This window comes from Triticum aestivum, chromosome 5A (genome assembly GCF_018294505.1).
Source record: "Triticum aestivum cultivar Chinese Spring chromosome 5A, IWGSC CS RefSeq v2.1, whole genome shotgun sequence".
NCBI lineage: Eukaryota > Viridiplantae > Streptophyta > Magnoliopsida > Poales > Poaceae > Triticum > Triticum aestivum.
Window position 1 is genome coordinate 674,360,832 of NC_057806.1, and position 20,303 is coordinate 674,381,134.

Here is a 20,303-nt window from a genome sequence, read left to right on the forward strand (position 1 = left end):
TGCCTTTGCGTCCTCCATGCTGAAGCCCCAGCCGACGCCAGCTCCTCCTCCGGTTGCTCCGTCTCGTCCTCTTGCGAATCCGCCACCTTAATCGGAACTAGCTGCTGATCCTCTTCCTACTCCTCCTCCTTACGTTGCTCCTCCTCCTCCGGCTCCAGCGAGTCCGGAGGCAGACTGGCTGCGGTGTAGGCGGCGCACCTCGCTCAGATGATCTTCTCAATCTGGAAGCGGCGCTCCGGCGTGAGCATAGCACAGGTCGTCTTCTTTTCCCGAGCCATGTCGAACGGCGAGGGAAGAGGGAGGTGGAGACAGAGAGAAATGTGCTTGAGGCGGTGGTGCAGAGAGGCGGAAGAGGTTGTGGCTAGGGTTGGGGAAGCCGGCCGGCTTAAATAGCCGAACTTTGGCCTCGTGCGGTGAGCCGGAGTGACGCCACGTGGCGTTCACACCCCCATCGGAGGAGACACCCGTCGGGCTATTGGGTTTTCGGGCGATTCTGTGTGGGACCCAGACGTCAGGCTGACATGACGGACGTGTCCGGGCTTCCTCATATTCGCTCTATATTTGGGCTGGATATGAGGGTACCGGTCAACCCAAGTGTTTGAGGTTCATTTGAGGCTTCCGTCTAGGTTGTTTTTCTGCAGCCACTGACCAGACTGTCCGCTAGGGCTTATGAGGTGGGTTTAGGGTGGCCGGCTCTAGATGCTCTTAGCCGGACGGGAAGGGGAGCACGCGTGGACTAGGGTGGTCAAGGTGGCAGGCATTTTCTTCCCCGCCGACGGCGACCTACTCTCGGCCGCGCAACACAGGACATACGCACGACGGCCGGATAAGCGCCGCTGCAGCGCTTTGCTTTGCCTCGGCATTACGTGTCAGGCATCACCGGTGCACGGTGCTGCACACACGAGCACGCCCGCGCCTCATACCAGTTACGTGTACCCGGCAGCTGACGCAGACGAGATTAGAGCCAACCACTGCCCTGCCCCTCCGGTTCGAAACGACACGTTTTGGAGCAGCTCGTGCGAGCGTAGCTTTGACATACACCATTCTACTATACTCCCTCCATTTTAAAATATAGTGCGCCCGCGTTTTTCGAGGTTCAACTTTGACCATAAATTTAACCAACGAGACCAACTGCGGCAGGAGAAAAAATTGTATAATTGAAAACTTCTTTTCGAATACGAATTCACTGATATAATTTTTGCCCCTGCCGTAATCGGTCTTGATAGTTAAATTTACGGTCAAAGTTGAAGCACGGGGATAGAGGAAGCACTACATTGTGGAATGGAGGGAGTACTAGCCAACAGATAAACATATTTTTTCTTTCTCTTGCTTGTCTTGCTATGCGTACGACTCTTGCTATGTGTTGCTAATGAGTCTTGCTATGCATACGACTCTTGCTTGTCCGATTTCATACGACATAGTAGATCAAGCTCCAAACGGCAGCACACCACTAGATTAGGCATCATGTAAAGTCGGACAGAGTAAAATCATACGCTGCTGATGGCATGGCGGTCGTATAATATTGTTGGTGTGATCCACAAGATTCTTCCCATGACCTCACAACACAACAGACTAATAATTATCCCCTTATGATTGCAGAGCAGATGAACACGATCCCCGGCTGCAGCTACTATATGGCAGAAACATGACGAGATCGATCCTCCAAAGTCGTATAGTAGTAATAAGCGGCCGGGAGCAGATTAACAAGGCGGCGTCACGCACCAATCAGGCACCAGTGCACCACGGCGTCTGTCCCGCAGCTATTATATAGAGTAGATGATGACCCTTGCTTTCGGATCCATCGAGCATCAAAGTACCGAAAACTCCACGACATGGGCCACCATGCCCGATGGATCCGCATGCTCCATTCGTCGAGACGTAGCTGTCCGGGGTTGCCAAAGACGCCGCAGCGACGTGCTCGATCGATCCACCGGCAGCGCTGCGTTCAGACTTGAGACGGCCGGCCGGACGACGCCGAAAGCTGGAACCGTGCTAGGCGCCGCTCTCCTATCTTGCTTCCACTGTTATGCTGTCGCTGCGCTCTACAGTGGTGTCATGTGCCGCTTCCGGTTGCTAGCTGCTCCCTTGAGCTGTTGCTGGCCAAGCAAGGAAGTTGCGTCCGTCGCTGCTGCTGCTGTGCCTCTACATGCCGTTCCTGGAGCAAGAAGGGGACAAGCGGCCGGCCGGCCGTACGTGCGCACAACCGTTCCGTCACCGCTAGACCTTGGCCTGTAGGAGATCCGAGATCGTTGAGCAAACGGCCAAGATGCAAGAGCTGCAGGGCAGTCTATTTGCTCTTTGCAGCTGCCGACATGCAGTGGGTACGCTCGCGGCCTCCAGCTTACAGTCAGCAATATATATACATTCTTTAATCAAGGTTATGCTAAACGAAAATACATCGGAGCACCAGTGGTCTAGTGGTAGAATAGTACCCTGCCACGGTACAGACCCGGGTTCGATTCCCGGCTGGTGCAAAGTATCTTTTTATTACTTTTGCCGCATCTCATACGAAAGGAAAATACACACCCGGGGTCGTTTCACGGCTGGTGCAGAGTCTTTTTTTCCCCTCTCTAACCTTTTGCATCTCGTAAGAATGGCACAATTCTGATAAATTGGCCATCAAAGTTTGATTTTCTTGTTCAGCCCACATGGAATCGTCCTTCGGCGTCGTCGATCGGTTGCTCATTCCCCGGCCGCCGTTGAACAAACAGTGATCACGAGCGCTCAACACAAGGAAAAGCGCTACTCGCCTTTTTGCAGAGTGAATTGCACAAAACCACCACATTACAGCGTAGGTTTGCAGAAAAGACTCTTCTACGAAACTGTTGCAGAAAACACTGATTCTCGGCCTAATCTTTTGCAAAAAGCATCGATACATCTGTTTAGGCGTTTTAACCTCGTTTATGACAAGTGGGGTCCAACTTTGATGACATGGCATAACTTTTGGTCCTAGACGGCGTTAGACATGGTGTGATGTGAATTTACCAAATAGTCCCAGGTATTTTTACAGAGGCACCCTTCTATCAGTAAACAAAAATGCAATCAGGCCCTTGCCATGCCAAGCTTGACCATACTCTGCCGCCAACCATCCCGCGCTCGTGTGCTGTCTCCCACGCTGGTGCCCCGGCAGCGGCGGAGCTCACCGACGAAGGTCGCTGCTTGGTTGCGCTCGTGCTGATCGCCGCCGGGCCGCCGTTGCTGCTTGCGCGTTGTCGCTGCTTGCTGCAGGCCTGCGTGCCGCCGCGCCGTTGCTGCTGTTTGCGTGCTGACGTTGCTGCTTGTGCTCGTGTTGTGGGCCGCCACGCCGCTGCTTGCTCTTGTGATGTGCGCCGCCACCGAGGCTTGTGTCCGTGCTGCGCGAGGCCGCGCCGCTGCTTGCTCCAGGGCCGAGGTCGGGGAGGCCACCGGGATGCGCGCCGCCTGCTCGGGAAAGAGAGAGACGAGGGAGTATGGTGAAGGGGAGGCGCGACCGCCGCTGCTTGTGCCAGGGCCGAGGTCGGGGAGGCCGCCGGGCTCGCCGTCGCTGCTGTCGCGCGAGTCCCCGACGCCTCGGGCCCATCTCCCCTTCCCCGCGTCCGCAGCCACAGGCCGTCGACCTTAGAGCCGCCCCTCGGCTACCCCCTAGCCATCGACGACGGCGCCCATTATCGCTGCGCCATCACCGCCCCCGGCGGAGATAGAGGAATCAAGCGCGCGAGCCGCAGCTCGGACGGACGAACGGTCCCCGCGATCGATATGGATTTATGTTTGTGAGGGAGGGTTTTTCTTTAAAAAGATCAGTCTACCGCGAAACGTTATGCTACGTCATGAAATGTGGGACCCATGTCATAATCATGTTAAAATGGCCTAAGCGGTCGATCAGTGTATTTTGCAAAAGATTGGGCCGAGAACCAGTGTTTTCTACAACAATTTTGTAGAAGAGTTTTTTCTGCAAACCTAAGCTGTAATGTGGTGGTTTTCTACAATTCACTCCCTTTTTGCACCGGAGCAAACACAACTATGCGAGCATGAATACCAAGTACGTGGGAGCATCGCTAATGTCTTCAAAGTTACATATTTGCTAAGTCACATCTACATAAAATATAGTTATCTCACATCTAACTTCCTAACCATTAGATATAGCATATTAAGGTTCGTGTTTTTTTGACCTCGCTTCTTTCTTGTTTGTTCGCCAAGAGGGCGACGCGAGCCTAGCAGCTTTGCTTTGCCTGGGCTGTTCCCTGTTGTGGCCTTTTTTTCAACGATTTTCTGTGTGCTGGTCTCCTCTAGTCTTTTGAGCTGGTTGTTTATTCTTTTTAGCCATCCGTGTTGGTTGTGGTGTGGGATCCAGGCGTCATTTTTTTCCATTTTGTTGATGTATTGTGTTTTATTTGCAAAAGCTAGTACATTATGTTTTTTAGTTGTAAGTCCACCCTCTATTCACAACCGGCATCGTCATAGTTTTGTGTAGTTGTTCGAGTCGCAAGTTCTAAGATCGTAGTTGTTCGGAAACGCAATATTTCAAAAATTCTCTTATGATCACGCAAGATCTATCTATAAGATGCATAGCAATGAGAGGGGGAGAATGTATCCACGTACCCTCGTAGACCGATAGCGAAAGCGTTTAATAACGCGGTTGATGTAGTCGAACGTCGTCACGATCCAACCGATCCAAGCACCGAACGTACGGCACCTCCGTGTTCAGCACACGTTCAGCTTGATGACTTCCCTCAAACTCTTGATCCAGTTAAGGACGAGGGAGATTTATGTCAGCACGACGGCGTGTTGACGGTGATGATGAAGTTACCGGCGCAGAGCTTCGCCTAAGCACAACAACGATATGATCGAGGTGTGTAACTATGAAGGGGGGCACCACACACGGCTAAGAGAAGACTTGGTGTCTTTGGGGTGCCCCTGCCCACGTATATAAAGGAGGGAGGGAGAGAGGCTGCCCCTCCTAGGGACGCGCCAAGAGTATGGAGTCCTACTAGGACTTCCAAGTTCTAGTAGGAATCCCTTTCCTTTTCGGAGTAGGAGAGAAGGAAAGAGGGAAAGAGAGAGGGTCAGGAAAAGGCAAGGGGGGTCCGCCCCCTTCCCCTAGTCCAATTCGGACCCATGGGGGGGGGGCACCTCCCATTGGCATGCCTCCTCTTTTCCCGTATGGCCCAATAAGGCCCATTACTTCTCCTGGTGAATTCCCGTAACTCCTTGGTACTTCGAAAAATACCCGAATCACTCGGAACCTTTCCGATGTCCAAATATAGCCTTCCAATATATGAATCTTTACGTCTCGACCATTTCGAGACTCCTCGTCATGTCCGTGGTCTCATCCGGGACTCCGAACAAACTTCGGTCATCAAATCACATAACTCATAATACAAATCGTCATCGAACGTTAAGCGTGCGGACCCTACGGGTTCGAGAACTATGTAGACATGACAGAGACACATCTTCGGTCAATAACCAATAGCGGAACCTGGATGCTCATATTGGATCCTACATATTCTACGAAGATCTTTATCGGTCAAACCGCATAACAACATACGTTGTTTCCTTTGTCATCGGTATGTTACTTGCTCGAGATTCGATTGTCGGTATCATCATACCTAGTTCAATATCGTTACCGGCAAGTCTCTTTACTCGTTCCGTAACACATCATCCCATAAGTAAATCATTAGTCACATTGCTTGCAAGGCTCATGGTGATGTGCATTACCGAGAGGGCCCAGAGATACCTCTCCCCTACTCGGAGTGACAAATCCTAATCTCGATCTATGCCAACTCAACAAACACCATCGGAGACACCTGTAGAGCATCTTTATAATCACCCAGTTACGTTGTGATGTTTGATAGCACACAAGGTGTTCCTTTGGTATTGGAGACACTAATCCGGATGACCCTATTGTTGGGATCTACGGTAGGGTGCGTCGACTGCAAATTAAAATTTCCTACGCGCAGAACAACCAAGAACATGCTACGGTAGGGTGCAGCGGAAGAAGAGTTGGGGCAGCGCGTCCGTGTGGATCGTCTCCTCCTCGTCCGATCTCCCTCGTACAACCGGTGGTCGGTTCCCACGTATAGGTTCGCCGAAGCGGCGCAAGTGCACCGCCTCTAACGGTATCTGCGCATGCAGGAGGAACGTCGTGCGGCGGACTGCTAGGTCCGATCACACAACCGGCGTTGAGTGGAGGTGTCTATTCGCAACACATGCAAACCCTAGTGACAGCGCCGAAGCGATCAACTACGTGAGTGTGTGGCACCTCCACTACATATAGGCGTCCGTCGTGGGCTCAACACTTGGGCTTCGCACAGACCCTAAAGCCCATAAGTCTACTCGGCCACAATCCGAATACAGTTCGGATCACATCCGATCAGTGTCCTCGGATCTGACCTCGTAGGTTCCTTCCCTTAAGCGCGTGACCCCTTAGGTTCAAGTCGGCTTGGTCGCAGTTCGGATCACCTCCGAACTGCACGGTTGGTAGCGGCCTCTAGCAAGGAATGCCGAACACCAAGGAGACTATGAAGCCGGTTAGCGAACCTGTACATCACACTTCCATTCCTTTTGCAACACGATATATGTTGTCGAGCTCAAGGCGAGTCAGTCATCCTTGTGCTAGCCCGACCTCTTTCTCGTTCCAGTGATGCCGACCACAAACCGGATTATCTCATAATCCTTGTCGCATGGCCATGCTTATCCTGGTCGGATCACACGAGGGGCCCAGAGTATATTCAACCCAAATTTATTGATTCTACACAAGGGGAGCCAAAGAATATTCTCAAGTATTAGCAGTTGAGTTGTCAATTCAACCACACCTGGAAACTTAATATCTACAGCAAAGTATTTAGTAGCAAAGTAATATGATAGTAGTGGTAACGGCAGCAAAAGTAATATTTTTTGGTTTTATAGTGATTGTCACAGTAGCAACGGAAAAGTAAATAAGCGAAGAACAATATATGAAAAGCTCGTAGGCAATGGATCGGTGATGGATAATTATGTCGGATGCGATCAATCATGCAATAGTTATAACATAGGGTGACACAGAACTAGCTCCAGTTCATCAATGTAATGTAGGCATGTATTCCGAATATAGTCATACGTGCTTATGGAAAAGAACTTGCATGACATCTTTTGTCCTACCCTCCCGTGGCAGCGGGGTCCTATTGGAAACTAAGGAATATTAAGGCCTCATATTAATAGAGTATCGAACCAAAGCATTAACACATAGTGAATACATGAACTCCTTAAACTACGGTCATCACCGGTAAGTATCCCGATTATTGTCACTTCGGGGTTAACGGATCATAACACATAATAGGTGACTATAGACTTGAAAGATAGGATCAAGAACTCACATATATTCATGAAAACATAATAGGTTCAGATCTGAAATCATGGCACTCGAGCCCTAGTGACAAGCATTAAGCATAGCAAAGTCATAGCAACATCATTCTCAGAACATAGTGGATACTAGGGATCAAACCATAACAAAACTAACTCGATTACATGATAAATCTCACCCAACCCATCACTGTCCAGCAAGCCTACGATGGAATTACTCACGCACGGCGGTGAGCATCATCAAATTGGTGATGGAGGAAGGTTGATGATGACGATGGCGACGGAATCCCCTCTCCGTAGCTCCGAACAGACTCCAGATCAGCCCTCCCGAGAGAGTTTAGGGCTTGGTGGCGGCTCCGTATCGTAAAACACGATGAATCCTTTTCTCTAATTTTTTCTCCCCGAAAGTGAATATATGGGGTCACGATGGATGTGTGGAGCGTCAGGGGGCCCACGAGGCAGGGGACACGCCCAGGGGGTAGGCGCGCCCCCACCCTCGTGGACAGGGTGTGGGCCCCTTGACGTGGATCTTTTCGCCAGTATTTTTTATATATTCCAAAAATAATCTCCATTGATTTTCAGGTCATTCTGAGAACTTTTATTTCTGCACAAAAATAACACCATGGCAATTCTGCTAAAAAAGTGTCAGTCCGCGTTAGTTCCATTCAAATCATGCAAGTTAGAGTCCAAAACAAGGGCAAAAGTGTTTGGAAAAGTGGATACGATGGAGACGTATCAACTCCCCCAAGTTTAAACCTTTGCTTGTCCTCAAGCAATTCAGTTGATAAACTGAAAGTGATAAAGAAAAACTTTTACAAACTCTGTTTGCCCTTGTTGTTGTAAATATGTAAAGCCAGCATTCAAGTTTTCAGCAATGATTATGAACTAACCATATTCACAATAACACTTAGGTCTCATGTTTACTCATGTCAATGGCATAATCAACTAGCGAGCAATAATAGTAAATCTCGGATGACAACAGTTTCTCAAAACAATCATAATATGATATAACAAGATGGTATCTCGCTAGCCCTTTTTGAGACCGCAAAACATAAATGCAGAGCACCTTTAAAGATCAAGGACTGACTAGACATTGTAATTCATGGTAAAAGAGATCCAGTCAAGTCATACTCAATGTAAACTAACAATAATACATGCAAATGACAGCGGTGCTCTCCAACTGGTGCTTTTTAATAAGAGGATGATGACTCAACATAAAAGTAAATAGATAGGCCCTTTGCAGAGGGAAGCAGGGATTTGTAGAGGTGCCAGAGCTCGGTTTTGAAATAGAGATGAATAATATTTTGAGCGGTATACTTTCATTGTCAACATAACAACCGAGAGATCTCGATATCTTGCATGCTACACACATTATAGGCGGTTCCCAAGCTGAATGGTAAAGTTTATACTCCCCACCACCAACAAGCATCAGTCCATGGCTTGCCTGAAACAACAGGTGCCTCCAGCTAACAACAATCCTGGGGGAGTTTTGTTTGCAAATATTTTGATTTGATTTGAGCATTGGACTGGGCATCCCGGTGACCAGCCATTTTCTCGTGAATGAGGAGCGGAGTCCACTCCTCTTGAGAATAACCCGCCTAGCATGGAAGATACAGACAACCCTAGTTGATACATGAGCTATTCGAGCATACAAAACAGAATGTTTATTTAAAGGTTTAGAGTTTGGCACATACAAATTTACTTGGAACGGCAGGTAGATATCGTATATAGGAAGGTATGGTGGACTCATATGGAATAAATTTGGGGTTTATGGAATTGGATGCACAAGCAGTATTCCCGCTTAGTACAAGTGAAGGCTAGAAAGAGACTCGGAAGCGACCAGCTAGAGAGCGACAACAGTCATGAACATGCATTAAAATTAATAAACACTGAATGCAATCATGAGTAGGATATAATTCACCATGAACATAAACATCGTAGAGGCTATGTTGATTTTGTTTCAACTACATGCATGAACATGTGCCTCGTCAAGCCACTTGAAACGTTCAAAGGAGGATACCACCCCATCAAACCACATCACAACCATTTTAATAGCATGTTGGCACGCAAGGTAAACCATTATAAACTCCTAGCTAATTAAGCATTGAATAAGCAACTATAATCTCTAATTGTCATTGCAAACATGTTTCATTCATCATAGGCTAAATCGGGAACAATGAACTAATCATATTTACAAAAACAAGAGAGGTCGAGTTCAAACCAGCTTTTCTCATCTCAATCAATTCATTATATATCGTCATTATTGCCTTTCACTTGCACAACCGAATAGTGTGGATAATAATAATAGTGCACATGCATTGGACTATGATGGAATCTGCAAGCATTCAATTCAAGAGAGAAGACAAGGTAATATGGGCTCTTTGTTAGATCAACAATAATGCATAAGAGAGCCACTCAACATTTTCATTATGGTCTTCTCCTCTCGACCCCCAAAGAAAAGAAAGGAAACAAAACTATTTACACAGGAAAGCTCTCAACAAGCAAAAGAAGAACGAGAAATATTTTTGGGTTTTCTTTTTAGTTACTACTACTACAAGCATGGAAAGTAAACTAGCTAAAAGCTACAACTAATTTTTTTGGTTTTCTTAAGGTTTTTCCAACACACAAGAAGAAAGCGAGAAAATGAAAATAAACTAGCATGGATGATACAATGAAAAAAATATGAGCACCGATTACTGGCATGAGTGTGTGAACATGAATGTAATGTCAGTGAGAGATACTTACTCCCCCAAGCTTGGGCTTTTGGCCTAAGTTGGCCTATGCCCATGGATCAAAACTGCTCTCTCCTGTGTACTGAGGAGGATCCTCAGGCTGCCACTGGTTGGCGATCTCCCCGGATTCCACTGATAAACAGACTGACGGTGAGATCAGATGGTGGCTCCGGCTCTACAGCTGACATCTGGCTCCGGTAGGCATGAATGGCCTCCGGCAGAACAACGTACATGCCTGGAAATATGTTGAACAAAGAGGGCGCAAGCAAGGTAATAAACTCACAATATTTTTTAAATATCAATTTATATTTGAGTGTCTTATTCTTATCCTTAACAATAAACTCATGTGCTACCATACTCTTATAACCTAGAACAATAGGAGGCAACAACTATTCTTCTTTCTCATAATACCTGATAGGTATGTTAAAGTGTGCAGCAAGGCGCGAGGCAAAGATGCCTCCGAGGACGGGGCCCTTAGTATGGTTTAGATTTAACCGTTTAGCAACAATAGCGCCTAAACTGAAAGTAGTATCATGAAACAAGGCATGGCGCAAAATAACAATATCAGGGGCACTAAGGTTTCCACAGTTCCCGCGACCAATTAAGCATCTACTAGGAAATATTGCGAAGTAACGTAGAACAGGAAAATGTATGCTATTGATTCTTGCATTGAAAACTCTCCTCATTTCCCCTACAATAATCATATCAATAAATCCCTCCACATCATTATGATGTGGTTCCTCTATGCTGCCCTCAAAGTGTATCAAACAGACCCAGCAAAAATCATAAAGTGACATCTCCTTATGCTCATCATATAAATAAAATTCCACCGAAGGTGGTGATCTTCTAGCATGGAAATGAAAATTTTGCAGAAAGATATTGGTGAGTAAGAGATACTGTTCACGCTGGTCGTGGAGGAAGGAGGTGAGGCCTGCATTCTCAGCCAAATGATAAAAATCTTCATGAATCCAAGCTTCTCTCAAGAACTCATCACAAGGCCATTCACATGGCTGAACCTCCGCAGTACGAGGGAGGTTATACTTGGGCTTCTTGTTCTCTTTACTTTGCTTATCCTTCGAGCTTCGGCTCGATGAGCCCCTCAAAAATCTCTTCATCTTTTTCTGAAAATTTCTGAAATTTTTAGTAACTTAAAATAAAAGTGAACCAAACTCAACAAGATTGATAGCAACTACTCCTACAAGTGTCTAGAGGCCATATCATGCATTAAAACTACTTTTGGCCACATAAATTTGACATGCAAGCTCAAGAACAGGGTCACCTAAGCAGCAAAAATTTGCAATAAATAAAGCACTAGAACAAAAAGTAATTGGACCATTGGAGGAGTCACATACCGAAGAACAATCCCGCAAAGCAGTTTTGTGAGAGGAGCTTTGAGCAAGGAGATCGAAAGTGGCAGCAAGATGAGCCAGAACTCGGGTTTGAGCTGGCTAGTGTTTTTTTCTGGAGCAAGACAAAGTATGTGGTGAAAGGATAAGTGGAGGGGACCCGCATGGGGTCCACGAGGCAGGGGGCACGCCCAGGGGGTGGGCGCTCCCTCTACCCTCGTGGGCATGTGGCTGCTCCCCCTACTGTGTTCTTAGTGCCTAAAATCCTCAAATATTCTAGAAAAAAATATATTTCATTTTCAGGGCATTTGGAGAACTTTTATTTTCGGGGTATTTTTTATTGCATGGATAATTCAGAAAACAGACAGAGAATACTATTTTTGCTTTACTTAATATAAATAACAGAAAGTAAAAAGAGGGTACAGAAAGTTGTGCTTTCTAACTCCATCCATCGCATGCTCATCAAAAGGAATCCACTAACAAGGTTGATCAGGTATTGTTAACAAACTCATTTCGAATAACATGAAATCGGAGAAATTTCGAATAACACTAGGTTACTTCAACCGGGATATGCATGTCCGCAACAATAAGAATATCATATTTCTTCTTGACAGTAGGAAGAGGAAATTCAAAACCTCCAATCATAATTGTTGAAATTTTTCTAATAGAATTGATACTGTGGACTTGAGGTTGTTTCCTCGGAAAGTGTACCGTATGCTCATTACCATTAACATGAAAAGTGACATTGCCTTTGTTGTAATCGATAACAGCCCCTGCAGTATTCAAAAGGGTCTACCAAGGATAATCGACATACTATCGTCCTCGGGAATATCAAGAATAACAAAGTCCATTAAAATAGTAATGTTTGCAACCACAATAGGCACATCCTCACAAATACCGACAGGTATAGCAGTTGATTTATCAGCCATTTGCAAGGATATTTCAGCAGGTGTCAACTTATTCAAATCAAGTCTACGATATAAAGAGAGAGGCATAACACTAACACCGGCTCCAAGATCACATAAAGCAGTTTTAACATGGTTTCTTTTAATGGAGCATGGTATAATTGGTACTCCTGGATCTCCTAGTTTCTTTGGTATTCCACCCTTGAAAGTGTAATTAGCAAGCATGGTGGAAATTTTAGCTTCCGCTATCTTTCTTTTATTTGTAACAATATCTTTCATGTATTTAGCATAAGGATTCATTTTAAGCATATCAGTCAAATGCATACACAAAAAGATAGGTCTAATCATTTTAGTAAAGCGCTCAAAATCCTCATAATCCTTTTCTTGGATGGTTTAGGAGGAAAAGGCATGGGTTTCTGAACCTATGGTTCTCTTTCTTTACCGTGCTTCCTAGCAACAAAGTCTCTCTTATCATAATGTTGATTCTTTGATTATGGGTTATCAAGATCAAGAGCAAGTTCAATCTCTATATCATTGTCATTGCTAGGTTGAGCATCAACATGAACATCATCATTAACATTATCACTAGGTTCATGTTCATTACCAGATTGTGTCTCAGCATCAGAAATAGAAATATCATTGGGATTCTCAGGTGTGTCAACAACAGGTTCACTAGAAGCACGCAAAGTCCTATCATTTTTCTTTTTCTTCCTGCTAGAAGGACTAGGTGCATCAACCTTGTTTCTCTGAGGATCTTGCTCAATTCTCTTAGGGTGGCCCTCAGGATACGAAGGTTCCTGAGTCATTTTACCCCCTCTAGTCATAACTCTAACATCATTATCATTTTTCTTAATATTTAATTCATTGAGCAAATCATTCTGAGCCTTAAGTACTTGTTCTACTTGAGTGGTAACCATAGAAGCATGTTTACTAATAAGTTTAAGTTCACCTTTAACTCTAGACATATAATCACTCAAGTGTTCAAGCATATCAACATTGTGTTTCAATTTTCTACCAACATAAGCATTGAAGTTTTCTTGCTTAACAATAAAATTATCAAACTCATCTAAGCATTGGCTAGCAGACTTATAACGAGGAATATCACCTTCATCAAATCTATAGAGAGAATTTACATTTACTACATGTGTCGGGTTATCAAGACCATGTATTTCTTCAATAGGTGGTAAATTCTTAACATCTTCAGCTTTAATACCTTTTTATTTCATAGATTTCTTTGCCTCTTGCATATCTTCATGACTGAGAAATAGAATACCCCTTTTCTTCGGAGTTGGCTTAGGAGTTGGTTCAGGAAGTGTCCAATCATTTTCATTACACAACATATTATTTAATAGCAATTCAGCTTGATCAACAGTTCTTTCCCTGAAAACACAACCAACACAACTATCCAGGTGGTCTTTGGAAGCATCGGTTAGTCCATTGTAAAAGATATCAAGTATTTCATTTTTCTTGAGAGGATGATCAGGCAAAGCATTAAGTAATCGGAGAAGCCTCCCCCAAGCTTGTGGGAGACTCTCTTCTTCAATTTGCACAAAATTATATATTTCCCTTAAAGCAGCTTGTTTCTTATGAGCGGGGAAATATTTAGCAGAGAAGTAATAAATCATATCTTGGGGACTACGCACACAACTAGGATCAAGAGAATTAAACCATGTTTTAGCATCACCCTTTAATGAGAACGGAAACAACTTAAGGATAAAGTAATAGCGAGTTTTCTCATCATTAGTGAATATGGTGGCTATATAATTTAGTTTAGTAAGATGTGCCACAACAATTTCAGATTCATAGCCATAGAAAGGATCAGATTCAACCAAAGTAATTAACTCAAGATCGATAGAGAAATCATAATCCTTATCAGTAACAAAGATAGGTGAAGTAGCAAAAGCAGGGTCATATTTCATTCTAGAATTCAAAGACTTTTCTTTAAGCTTAGCTAATAATTTCTTAAGATTAGATCTATCATTGCAAGCAAGAAAGTCTCTAGCAGTTTCTTCATCCATGATATAACCTTCAAGAACAACAGGCAATTCATATCTAGGGGGAGAATCTTCATCATCACTTTCATCAATATTATCAGTTTCAATAATTTCATTCTCTCTGACTCTAGCAAGTTGTTCATCAAGAATTTCACCTAGTGGCACAATAGTATCAAGCATAAGAGTAGTTTCATCATAAGTATCATGCAAAGCAGAAGTGGCATCATCAATAACATGCGACATATCAGAATGAATAGCAGGAAGAGGTGTTGCAAGTTTACTCAAAACAGAAGGTGAATCAAGTGCAGAGCTAGATGGTAGTTCCTTACCTCCCCTCATAGTTGAGGGAAAAATCTTGGTTCTTTGATCTTTCAAGTTCTTCATAGTGATAAGAAGATATAAATCCCATGTGACTCAAAGAATAGAGCTATGCTCCCCGGCAACGGCGCCAGAAAATAGTCTTGATAACCCACAAGTATAGGGGATCGCAACAGTTTTCGAGGGTAGAGTATTCAACCCAAATTTATTGATTCGACACAAGGGGAGCCAAAGAATATTCTCAACTATTAGCAGCTGAGTTGTCAATTCAACCACACCTGGAAACTTAATATTTGCAGCAAAGTATTTAGTAGCAAAGTAATATGGTAGTAGTGGTAACGGTAGCAAAAGTAGTAGGGCTTTTATCATTTATGCCACTAGTTGTGTCTCACTACTCAATTTTGCCATTAGAAGTTACAACTACTCAAAAGTGCCATCGATCTGTGAGATGCTTGCTCAAGAATGCCATTAGATATCTCAAAAATGCAATCGTTCCGTTAGATGTTTGCTCAAAAATGCCATTAGACATTGTTATTTTGACGTCAAACCTGTTGACCATGTTATATGAAAAAAATAACCCTAGACCCACATGCCGGTTCTCTCTATCTTACAATGATAAGTGTTGCCCACTTGTCAAGAGTAACCAAGCGAATAATTTTACAGGAAAATAAGAACGCTATTGGGATCAAGTAGGCCCCACACTTTATTGCAGTGAGATAGAGGGAGAGCCGGCATGTTGGTCCATACGTATTTATGTCAATATAACATGGCAAAAGAGATTTGAGATCACAATAATGGTGTCCAGTGGCATTTTTGAGCATGTGTCTAACGAAGCGATGGCATTTTTGAGAGGTTGAAATTCCTAGTGGCAAAACTGAGTAGTGGGACACAACCGATGGCATAAATGATAAAAACCCAAAGTAATATTTTTGGGTTTTATAGTGATTGTCACAGTAGCAACGAAAAAGTAAATAAGCGAAGAACAATATATGAAAAGCTCGTAGGCAATGGATCAGTGATGGATAATTATGTCGGATGCGATCAATCATGCAATAGTTATAACATAGGGTGACACAGAACTAGCTCCAGTTCATCAATGTAATGTAGGCATGTATTCCGAATATAGTCATACGTGCTTATGGAAAAGAACTTGCATGACATCTTTTGTCCTACCCTCCCGTGGCAGCGGGTTCCTATTGGAAACTAAGGAATATTAAGGCCTCATATTAATAGAGTATCGAACCAAAGCATTAACACATAGTGAATACATGAACTCCTTAAACTACGGTCATCACCGGTAAGTATCCCGATTATTGTTACTTCGGGGTTAACGGATCATAACACATATTATGTGACTATAGACTTGCAAGATAGGATCAAGAACTCACATATATTCATGAAAACATAATAGGTTCAGATCTAAAATCATGGCACTTGGGCCCTAGTGACAAGCATTAAGCATAGCAAAGTCATAGCAACATCAATCTCAGACCATAGTGGATACTAGGGATCAAACCCTAACAAAACTAACTTGATTACATGATAAATCTCATCCAACCCATCACCGTCCAGCAAGCCTACGATGGAATTACTCATGCACGGCGGTGAGCATCATGAAATTGGTGATGGAGGAAGGTTGATGATGACGATGGCGATGGATTCCCCTCTCCGGAGCCCCGAACGGACTCCAGATCATCCCTCCCGAGAGAGTTTAGGGCTTGGTGGCGGCTCTGTATCGTAAAACGTGATGAATCCTTCTCTCTAACTTTTTTCTCCCCGAAAGTGAATATATGGAGTCAAGATGGACGTCGGTGGAGCGTCAAGGGGCCCACGCGGCAGCGGGGCGTGCCCCCATCCTCGTGGACAGGGTGTGGGCCCCCTAACATGGATCTTTTTGCTAGTATTTTTTATATATTCCAAAAATAATCTCCGTTGATTTTCAAGTCATTCTGAGAACTTTTATTTGTGCACAAAAGTAACACCATGGCAATTCTACTGAAAACAGCGTCAGTCTGGGTTACTTCCATTCAAATCATGCAATTTAGAGTCAAAAACAAGGGAAAAAGTGTTTGGAAAAGTAGATACGACGAAGACGTATCATAGATCAAGATTAGGACTTCGAGTATCGGAGAGCTATCTCTGGGCCCTCTCGGTAATGCACATCACTATAAGCCTTGCAAGCAATTTGACTAATGAGGTAGTTGCGGGATGATGCATTACAGAACGAGTAAAGAGACTTGTCGGTAACGAGATTGAACTAAGTATGATGATACTGACGATTGAATCTCGGGCAAGTAACATACCGATGACAAAGGGAATAACGTATGTTGTTATGCGGTTTGCCGATAAAGATCTTCGTAGAATATGTAGGAGCCAATATGAGCATCCAGGTTCCACTATTGGTTATTGACCGGAGATATGTCTCGGTCATGTCTACATAGTTCTCGAACCCGTAGGGTCCGCACACTTAACGTTCGATGACGATTTGTATTATGAGTTATGTGATTTGATGATCAAAGTTTTTTCGGATTTCCGGATGAGATCTCGGACATGACGAGGATACTTGAAATGGTCAAGACATAAAGATTCATATATTGGAAGGTTGCATTTGGACATCGGGATGGTTCCGAGTGGTTCGGGCATTTTTCTGGAGTACCGAGAGGTTACCGGAACCCCCCCGGGAGAAGTATTGGGCCTAGTGGGACTTATTTGAGGAGAGGGAAAGGGCCACAAGAGAGGGGCGCGCCCTTCCCTTGTCTAAACCGAACTAGACTAGGGGAGGGGGCCGGCCCCCCCTCTTTCCTTCCCCCTCTCTCCCTTCCCTTTCCCTCCGGTGGAAGAAAGGAAAGGGGGGGGGGGGGCGAATCCTACTTGGACTAGGAGTCCAAGTAGAACCCCCCCATGGCGCGCCCAACCTGGACGTCCTCCTTTCTCCCTCCCTCCTTTATATACAGGGGAAGTGGGCACCCCATAGACACACAAGTTGATCTTTAGCCGTGTGCGGTGCTCCCGTCCACAGTTTTACACCTCGGTCATATTGTCGTAGTGCTTAGGCGAAGCCCTGTGAGGGAGTCCTGGATTAGGGGGTATCCGGATAGCCAGACTATATCCTTTGGCCGGACTGTTGGACTATGAAGATACAAGATTGAAGACTTCATCTCGTGTCCGGATGGGACTCTCCTTGGCGTGGAAGGCAAGCTTGGCAGTACGGATATGTAGATCTCCTTCCTTGTAACCGACTCTGTGTAACCCTAGCCCCCTCCGATGTCTATATAAACCGGAGGGTTTAGTCCGTAGGACCAACAACAATCATACCATAGGCTAGCTTCTATGGTTTAGCCTCTTTGATCTCATGGTAGATTGTACTACTCATATTATGAAGAACAATCAAGCAGGATGTAGGGTATTACCTCCATTGAGAGGGCCCGAACCTGGGTAAACATCGTGTTCCCTGCCTCTTGTTACCATCCGCCTAGACGCACAGTTCGGGACCCCCTACCCGAGATCCGCCGGTTTTGACACCAACATTGGTGCTTTCATTGAGAGTTCCTCTGTGTCGTCATCGTTAGGCTTGATGGCTCCTTCAATCATCGATAGCGATGCAGTCTAGGGTGAGACTTTTCTCCCTGGACAGATCCTTGTATTCGGTGAACCCGCACTGCGGGCCAACTCGCTTGGCCATCTGGAGCAGATCAAGAGTTACGCCCCTGGCCACCAGGTCAGGTCTGGAAGCATAAACCACATGGCTGACATCCATGGAGACTTAATCTTCGACGGATTCAAGCCCTTGCCGAGTGCGCCGCACGGTCACGATGAGCATGATTTAGCTCTACCATCGGATAGTGTTCGGGAGATCGCACCGGCGACCGCTCCGACCCTCAATTCGGAGCCAGTTGCGCCATCCAAGGACGGGTGGATAGACCCCGCCACGGAGGCCGCGCCTTCAGCAGCGATCAAGCCAAATACCGACCTTACCCTTCACGGGAGCCGTGATGCCGAACTACCGGATTCTTCCCCGGCCACGGACTCCGAACCACCTGCGCCCGTGCCTATCAAATCCAATTGGGCGCCGATCATGGAGTTCACCTCCGCGGATATCTTTCAACACTCACCCTTCGGCGAGATACTGAACTCATTAAGGTCTCTCTCCTTGTCAGGAGAGTCCTGGCCGAACTATGTCCGGCAGGATTGGGATGCGGATGATGAAGAAATTCGCCGCCCACCCACCACCCACTTAGTAGCCACTGTCGACGATTTAACCGACATGCTCGACTTCGACTCCGAAGACATCGACGGTATGGACGACGATGCAGGAGACGAATAGGAACCATTGCCCACAGGGCACTGGACGCCCACTTCATCATATGATGTATACATGGTGGACACACCCAAAGAAAACGACGATGAGGAACGGAAGGACGCAACGAAGGATCGTTCCCTCGAGAAGCAGTCAAAGTGGTGGCGTAAGCACCGCTCCAAATCCCGCCTCGGCAGAAACAGCGACCATACAGACCCAGCGATAGAGCAGGCTGAGCCAGCGGACGACAAACACAACATTGAACCACCGTCCGACCATGGCAACACGGAGAATCAAACCGAACAACCCGTCTCCGGCGAAGATAACAGTCCGGATGAGATCACACCGGACAGGCACCCAGAGCAACAGAATACCCATCAAAGGCTTGTCGCCACTGCGAGGAGTCTAAAAAAGCAGAAGCAAAGGCTCAGGGCTGCACAAGACACACTCATAATTAGATGGAGTGAAGTACTCAACACTGCAGCAAAGTACGGCGGTAGTCGCCACACAAAGAGCTACCGAAGCGAAAGCTACTACCTGAATTCGATGAGGAGGCTTTAGATCCCCCGTAATAAAAAAACAAAACAGCCATCCGGTCGGATAGACGACCTCGTGGCCAACATAGCATGGCAAATGACGCCACACACAAGCCAGTACACGATCCACGTGAGGGCCCGCATCAAAAGGACGGCGCAACCAGATCCATCTACGGGCCAAGCAAGTGCGCTCCAGCACGCAATACAACACAACAAAAATCCGAACACCACGGTACACCCAAATACAGGGGTGCCGCACACTCCGTATGTTTCACCGATGAGGTGCTGGACCATGAATTTCCAGAGGGATTCAAACCCGTAAACATAGAGGCGTACGACGGAACGACAGACAGTGGGGTCTGGATTGAGGACTACATCCTCCATATCCACATGGCTCGAGGAGACGATCTCCACGCCATCAAGTACTTACCCCTCAAGCTCAAAGGGCCAGCTCGGCACTGGCTTAAAAGCCTCCCCGAAAACTCCATTGGAAGCTGGGAAGAGCTCGAGGACGCTTTTCGGGCAAATTTTCAAGGGACCTATGTCCGACCACTGGATGCAGATGTTTAAGTCATATAACTCAACAGCCCGGAGAGTCAGCCCGAAAGCTTTGGAACAGGTTTCTCACTAAAAAGAACCAAATAGTCGACTATCCGGACGCCGAAGCCTTAGCAGCTTTCAAGCATGGCGTTCGAGACGAATGGCTTGCCAGACACCTCGGCCAAGAAAAGCCGAGAACAATGGCAGCATTAACAAGCCCAATGACCCGCTTTTGCGCGGGGGAGGACAGCTGGTTAGCCCGATGTAGCACCAGCGACCCAAGTACATCCGAAGTCAGGGACGGAAACGGGAAGCCAC

The 20,303-nt window shown here is 45.8% G+C and overlaps 1 non-coding gene across 1 annotated transcript; it reads left to right on the forward strand.

The window, feature by feature from the left end:
• The first annotated feature begins 2,403 nt into the window (after nucleotides 1-2,403).
• TRNAG-GCC (transfer RNA glycine (anticodon GCC)) lies at nucleotides 2,404-2,474 on the forward strand. The gene has a single exon. It is a non-coding gene; the product is annotated as a tRNA-Gly (tRNA).
• Nucleotides 2,475-20,303: the final 17,829 nt, after the last annotated feature.